Source organism: Adiantum capillus-veneris, chromosome 29, assembly GCF_014529385.1.
Source record: "Adiantum capillus-veneris isolate H3 chromosome 29, ASM1452938v2, whole genome shotgun sequence".
NCBI lineage: Eukaryota > Viridiplantae > Streptophyta > Polypodiopsida > Polypodiales > Pteridaceae > Adiantum > Adiantum capillus-veneris.
In genome coordinates, this window is record NC_140959.1 from 132,591,194 (window position 1) to 132,599,153 (window position 7,960).

At 41.5% G+C, this 7,960-nt stretch overlaps 1 pseudogene across 1 annotated transcript; it reads right to left on the reverse strand.

Moving 5' to 3' along the window:
* Nucleotides 1-2,791: 2,791 nt before the first annotated feature.
* On the reverse strand, nucleotides 2,792-5,121 carry LOC147419936 (11S globulin seed storage protein Ana o 2.0101-like; annotated as a pseudogene). The gene is made up of 5 exons (XR_015187200.1): nucleotides 4,745-5,121; nucleotides 4,456-4,654; nucleotides 3,923-4,312; nucleotides 3,566-3,783; nucleotides 2,792-3,429 (listed from the first exon to the last, which is right to left on the reverse strand). The product of XR_015187200.1 is annotated as an 11S globulin seed storage protein Ana o 2.0101-like (transcript).
* Between the last annotated feature and the right edge of the window lie 2,839 nt (nucleotides 5,122-7,960).

Genomic DNA, 7,960 nt, shown 5'->3' on the forward strand with positions numbered 1-7,960 from the left:
GGTCTAGGGACTTTGTTTTTACTAATAGCTTCTCTAATCCTCCTAAAGGGGATGACACTATCTCAGGAGAAAACGCTAAAAATGCTCTCAAGAGGAAACAAGAGTTTCCCCGCAAATTGTGAAAATCTTGAACATGCCCGTCTTGTTAGGAGAGATTAAAGAAACTATTATCAAATTGGAGCTTGGAAAAACACCAAGACTTCAGCGCCTGCATAATGAGTTTTATATCCAGTTCTTGAAACTTAGCCCCTTATATTCTTCTAGTCTGGCAAGAAGTTGTTGATCTAGGAGCTTTGTCTCAAATATCAACACTTGTGTCATCAAGTTGATACACAAGAAAAGGGATAAAGGGGACCTAGAAAATTGGAGACCTATAACTTATCTAACTTCTATCTAGAAAATCTTTGTTCTATCCTTAGCTAGAAGACTGAATCTTTTAAAGGACCAACTTATCTTTTAGGAGCAAGCGTTAAAATTGCTATCAAGAGGAAAAAAGAGTTTCCCCACAAAAACTGTTGAAACCTTGGACATGCCCATCTTGTTATGAGATAATAAAGAAACTATTATTAAATTGGAGCTTGGCAAAACACCAAGAATTTAGGGCCTTCCTAATGCGTTATATATCCAATTTCAAGATTTCTTAGCCCCTTATATTCTTCTAGTCTAGCAAGAAGCTGTGGGTCTAGGAGCTTTGTCTACAAATATCAACACCTTATGTTACTAAGTTGATACACAAGAAAGGGGATAAAGGAGACCTAGACCTATAACTTGTCTAGCTACTGTCTACAAAATCTTTTCTGTATCCTTAGCTAGAAGACTCAGTCTCCTTATGGACCAACTTATCTTGAAGGAGCAAAAAGGTTTTATAAATAAAAGATTCATTCTTGATTCCATTATTAGCATTTGGGAAGGAACGCAACATGCATAATTATGTAATTTTTCAGATTTTGATAAGGCCTATGACATGATAGATTCAAAAACTTATTTTACAATCTCTTTTTGCATGGGATTTGGTAAAAAAATTATTACGTATCAGATAGGGTTGCCCCCTTCCTCCTCTCCTTTTTGCAATTGCTTGCACTCAATGCATTTGAAGCAATTGCAAAAAGAGAAGTATCAGATAGGGTTGCCCCCTTCCTCCTCTCCTTTTTGCAATTGCTTGCACTCAATGCATTTGAAGCAATTGCAAAAAGGAGAGGAGCAGTCAATGCAGCTTCTTTGGGATTGTCTACAAACACTTTTTCTAGGTAGTGGATCTTTCATCAATTACCATACTAAACCTGCCTTTAGAGTTTCTGTAGGATAGTCCTGCAATTCTACTAATAGTTGGCTGCCAAAAGATGAAGGAAAAATTTTCAAACTTGTGGGCATCCCACAAAGATGGAACTGGGTTCTTGAGAAATCGAGGAGGAAATTTTTTTTTGTTGGCAATCTATGCAACGTTCATTATACTCTATTGATTTCTTTTATATCCTGTTGGAAACTTGCAAAGAGCCCTTTGAACAAGGCAATAGGCCTTGCTATAATATTTTTGTGGGGAGGCAGCAACTTTGTCAATAGAGTCCAATTGCCTGTAACATCTCTTCCTCACCCAAAAGTAATGGAGGACTTGGTATACTCAACTTGGAGGCTCAAGCAACCAAATTGGCAGCTCAATGGATTCTAAGAACTGCACCCTTTACTGATTATTGGGCACTGTTGATTAAAAATAATATGAGTAAGTTCTCCCTCCAGGAGTATAAAGCTTGGAAAGAGCTACACCTGATGGATCTCATTACTGCACCTACTCCAATCAAACTTGTAGGATCTACCCTCATTTGCAGCTAATGGAATGCATGGTTTTCTCTGAAACACAAATGGAAACCATCTATGGACCTTATGTGTTTTAGAGAATTCCTGTTAGAAGACTACTCATGGTATGGACATCACTTCGGCTCAGATGGGACTGATATCTCTAGAAGAGATCATATCTGCTTCAAAAAGGGTATTAGATGTTGGAAGCATGTGATAAGGGACAACTCTCCACTTTTCAAAGAATTGTCTTGCTAACCATTTTCAACTTGATTGCTAATTTTCTAGACTGCAAGATTCAAACGTATAAAAAACTTCTAAAATATCACCTCATACGATGCTCCTTTACTTTCACGAAAACTTGTGAGCAAATCTACTCTCAATTCTCAAGCTAATCCAACCGTCAACTAGTCTCTAAAAGTAAAGCTCAACTCAAGGTGGGGAACTAAAGGCAATGCAAATTTCAATGTGTGTAGCCCTTCCCCTATTTGCTATCAAACACAACACTCTCCTGTAGCTCATCTTTCACCAAGGCCTCTGGATAGGTAGTAACGTACTTAGGTCTGGTATTAAATCAGGCATCTTCATGGTTGAATCAATCAATCCACCTGTTTTTTGACTGTCGAAAAAATGAGAGCTCTCTAGCCTCGCTCCACTAGATCTTTGGGGAGAATCCAATTCCCTTTACATGGAAAGAGCTCTTACTGGGGAAATGCAGAAACGTGGATATTCTTACTTGGAACGATGTCAAGATTTATTTTCTTATGGCATGGCATTTGTGGGTGTGCGCTAAAATGTGATGATCTACAATAATAAGCATCGCGAGGGGGTATGATCTCATCAAGGCTATGGCATGGCATTTGTGGGTGTGCGCTAAAATGTGATGATCTACAATAATAAGCATCGCGAGGGGGTATGATCTCATCAAGGCTATGGCATGGCATTTGTGGGTGTGCGCTAAAATGTGATGATCTACAATAATAAACATCGCGAGGGGGTATGATCTCATCAAGGCTCATTAAAGAAGTTCCATATTGGAGTATGAATTGACATTCAATGGTACCATCTAATGGCCAGATGTTATGTAAACTCCAAAAGTTTATATGCTTGGAGTCCATCATACCCTTTATGGATGTGTGTAAAAAGTAGGCCGGAAGGTAATATAAAAGCTCCAGTTGCAGCTCTTATTTATCTAGACACATGACACCCCACTACTTCTGCTGTCTACAGTCTTCATAGCACCTCAAGAGAAGCCAGAGCCCAAGCTGGCAGCTCACGTCGATGCTTCCTTCTCTCTTCCTCCTCGCGCCTCCGCCTCCGCCTCTGCTCCTCCTCCCTCCTGCGTTCCTCTCATGCCTGCGCTCTTCTTCACGCCTGCGCGCTCTCCTCTTCCTCCTCCCGCAGTCTCCTCTGCTCTTCCTCTTCACGTTGTTTCTGCTGCTGTTCGCTCTCCTTTCTGCCTACACTCTCATTGCCCCGGTCACCTCGTCGCCCTCTTTTGGAGGGGGGGAAGAAGACCTCCTCATCCCTCCAAGTTCTCTGAGCTGCTGTTCATCGACATTGAAGGCGGCGGCGGCAACTTGCTTAGGGATACCACGGTAGACCGAGTTCTTGCCTGCCAGGAAGGTGGTGCGAGGGCTGCAAAAAGCATTCAGGAGATCCAAGGAAAACCATTGAGGAGATCAAAAATGCATTACATGCACTTAAAATGCGCTGCATTATCATTCAATACTGTGCGACGACATGATGCTGAGCAATTATGTTCAAAAGAAACCTTGATGATGTAACTAGCTTGATCCATTCAAGTCCTTGGTCTCCTGCAATTTTCACTGAAGGGAAGAACTGAGGAATAACTAGCATAGTGCCCTCACGCACTTCTTGATCGAACACATTCTCCCCGTCTCCGCTCGCCACTTGAACTCGGCCGTTCCCTCGAGTGAAGTAGAAAAGTTCGTGCCCATTGTGCACGAACGAAGGCGCCATCATTGCATTCTGATGGAAGCGAGAATTCAACATTCAGCAGACTGTCTTATCCTTTATTAATTACAGTCTTCAATCCTTAAACTAATTTATCGCTGTCCTACTTTGTATTAATTGAACAAGCATAATTTTTTTAAAAGCTGTTAATTACCTTCTCCAAGGACACCTTCACTGCACTAAATCCAATCTGATGCAAAGCGGCAGTTTATAGCAATTGACTCTATTGAGAGCACCACCATTCTTTACATAGAGGTCCGGAAACTCATCCCTTATGCTGTACTTGAGCTCCTCAAAGTGGGAAGGGCCTGAAGTTCCATGAAGGTGTTGCTCTCTTCCTCTTCCTCTCTCCTGCTGCGCCGCTCGGGTATCTGTGGGAAGTGGATCTTTTGCTTCGCTTTCACAATGCCCGCTCGTTTTGGCGCTCAAGGAGAGACTGGATCGTTTGTTCGTCGACGCCCCATGCGGTGGCGAGAGTGTCTTTGCTGAATCCATGAAGCACAGATCCAAACCTGGCCTGCTTGCTACCAGCAAGTCCAAATTGCTGCATACAAAAGTCCATTTACAGCAGTTTTTACTATAAGTAACATTGATTCCACTTTTACCAGCAGTGAATAACTAATCATGTTATAATTCATTCACAATTTTCCAGATCTCATATAGCACTAGCAAGGGTTTGCTGATTACATGAAAGCGCCCGGGATTGGCTCCGTAGCTGGTATCTCCTGCGCATAGAACACGGTGACGCTCATTGCCGTCATTATACCACCAGTAAACAGTTCCCTTGGGCAGGGCAACAACATCCCCCCCCGCTGCACTTTCCGAATATAAGTTCGCTGATACTCGCTCTCAGCACCGGGGATGACAGCACCCATTTTACCGGACCCTGCACCGCAGATTACAATTACCATTCAGCGAGAGCTAAGCAAGAGAAAGACCATTAATCACAAACTACAAAGGTAATGTCAAAATGGACCTTGCAAAACATAGGCAATCTTGTCCGCATCCGAATACTGTGGCACCAGCAACCCATTCTCTTCCAGCTCGAGCTCCGCTATGCCCACATGCGCATTGCGGATGGCATCGATCTCTTCACTCCAAACACGAAGTCGTCCCCCTCTGACTGAAGCTGTTCCCGAGGCCGGCCGAGCTCGATTTGAGGATAGCCACGCTCTTCCTCCTCGCGGCCACGATGAGGGCGTCTTCCCCTTTCCTCTCCCTCACGCTCACGGGGCTCCCTCTCCCTGCCACCACGACTAGCCTCGCAGAGGCAAAGGAGGTGGTCAAGAGACCAAGGAGCAGAAGAAGACTAAGCACTAGCTTCCCTGCGCTCGCCATAGCTACAACTGATCTAGTGGGCACCCTGCTACGCATAAAGAAGCAGGAGTGCAGTGGTCGCCTTTTATAGTAGCGCGCAGCTGGAAGATGAGTTTGGAAAGAGCATGCCCGGCGCAGTGTCGATACGCGGCCTCGGCGAAGCCCCTCTCAATTTGGAAAAATCTTCATGACATGCAACTCTCTTTCTTAAAACTCAAAATTGCCTTTTGATATAATTTCATACGTACTACCTACTCGCTCTCCCCTTTATTTTATTCATTTATTTCATAGATTCTTTATTTATGATTTCCTTCCTTCCATCTGAAAGGTCACCATATTACCTTCACCTCATAAAAAGGCAGAAGAGCGAACACTCGAACCTGCGCGTGAGGGTAGCAAGGACCTTACGCCCCATCATCTAACCAGTTGCACAGCGCTAGTCATCAACTGCTTTAGCGCAGCCCATTGCATTAATAAAAGATTGCCCAGCTTTCCACTTTGCCTGCCGCCTTGCCGTTGACTTCAAGCGATAACGCCCTTGACAAGAAGCTGTTCAAGCACTTTCTGTGCTCTCTCTCTCTCTCTCTCTCTCTCTCTCTCTCTCTCTCTCTCTCTCTCTCTCTCTCCACACGATTGGATGAGGAGAATCTGCCTTGATTCTCCTCTTCTTTCTTTTTTCGAAAATCGTCACTCCAACAAAAAAGGGGTCTTCGACGCAGGTTCGACGCACCCCGTCAAAAAAATCGTCGAAATACGCTCCCTACAAAAAAAGTCGCAATATGCGTCGATATACGCGTCGAAAGGTACTGTTATCGACGCATAATTCCACGTGTCTAGCATCGCAGATTGCGACGATCGTAACAGGAAAAAAATTTCTTTGACAGAGGACAAGCAGCCTATCCTGTGCCCAGTGAAAAGATGGACACAGCCACAACCAACTGACTGTCCTCTGCCCAAGAAAGCGAGCAGCACCAAAATCAACCGTGCTCCCGCAGAAATTTTGGCAAAGTTCCCTTCGTTTTTTAACATAAATTTTTCAAACAAAACCATATGTATACGCCTCCTACATGCTATCCATGTAGGATCTGACATGAGATTTAAGGCACAACTTGATGGAAGAAATGAAACGAACTTTGTGCAAAACCATAACCATATATGAAATCCACTAATGACTAGGCGTCACAACCTACATAGAACAAAGCACAAAATTAGTATTGATATTACTTCACATACACTTATTTAATTAAATCAACTCACACATATTAACGTCTCACCTCAATCGATCAGCAAGACTCTAAGGCCTCCCAGTCTACAGGCTCTCCTAAAGCATCAAGATCATTCAATACTTCAAGAGATGTGTGTGAGAGAGATCAACAGACACAGATAGCTTCAACAATCACTGTAATCATCAAGAAATCTTTAGTAAAGCTTTGAGTACAACTTAATTATCAATAGCCAAGGCGGCTTGTTAACGACGCTGTCACTTAGATTGATTGAAATTTAAGGAGTTTAAGCTACTTACAAAGATTACGCGGGCCGTTAACGACGCCATGATTTAACAGTAAGATTAACAAAGTTTAAGCTGATGATGATGATGATTGAGACTGAATCAACTGAGAAAAAGTGTCATAAAAACTAATATCTAACCAATCATTTTAAAGTGATCATTTATGTGGGAGAATAAACGGGAACAAGGGTTAGAATATAGGTATGTGCTTTAGATGCATCTCAACACGGGACCAAAGGTATTGGGTCCAAATGGGAGATGGTCTATCAAAGAGCAATGCTAATGGAGCCTAAAGACCCTAGGGTTAGCTTCATTGGTTGTATGCAAGATCAGGTGTACCCACTTTTGGTAGTTTATGCAGCTTTAGACTGCAAAAAATCAAGCTTTTTATGTAAACGTTATTGCATGACACCCTAACTATACTCATTTCTAAGAGCCAAGAATTGGTGGCCACATAAAAGGCTTAGGTACTAACATACCAAAAAGGACCGATTTCTAAACAAACTAAAGAAAATAGTAGTTTTTGTGTGTAAGGAATGTCTTGGTTTGATCTGTCACGTCCTGTCACAACATTGTGATCTTAACAGAGATTCTTATATAAGTCTCTTATCACTTACTTAATTTTGAAATAAAATTGCACATGAATCTTGCATATGCTTAAAGAGAATATTTGGAATTATTAAAGTTTTTTTACTCATTTCTTTAAACTATTAGTAATTATCTTTGTGAAGAATTTCAACAATTCTTACATCACTATTTCTACACAAGATATATATAGATGCAAGGCTAATTTCTCAAGATCCTACGGTCATTTGATAGATATAATTATGCGGAATGTGGTGAGACAAAAAAAAACCATACTTTAACAGTTGAATATTGACAGATCTTCCTTGGAAAATTTACATAGAATATCAATAAATAAAATTCAACTCTTCTAAAAATTATAAAAAATTAATTAGTTATTGTTTTCTCATGCATGTGATATATATTATAGTTTATGGCACAAGGAACCCATAGAAAAAATAGTGTGTGTAGTTTGGCTTCATAAGCTTATCTTTTATCCATTTTACTTATGTGCAACCTTTGGATTATCCTTAGTGTACATCTTAGGGTCAAAAATTTATCAAAGATTAAAAAAATTTGCGATTTTTCATTCTCCAAGGGTATACTATAGCATTTTAGTCCTAGTTGGCCATGCTAGCATACAAGGTGTAGACAAATGTGTTGAACACCTTGAGTGTCACACTTTCCACCTAACTACCAAAATTGGGTACACCTAATCTTGCACACACTTAAAGACCTCTACAAGTTAGTGCTTAAAAGTCCTTTGACCTTAGGTAATCTAGGGCTGAGCTTGAGGTGAGAGCC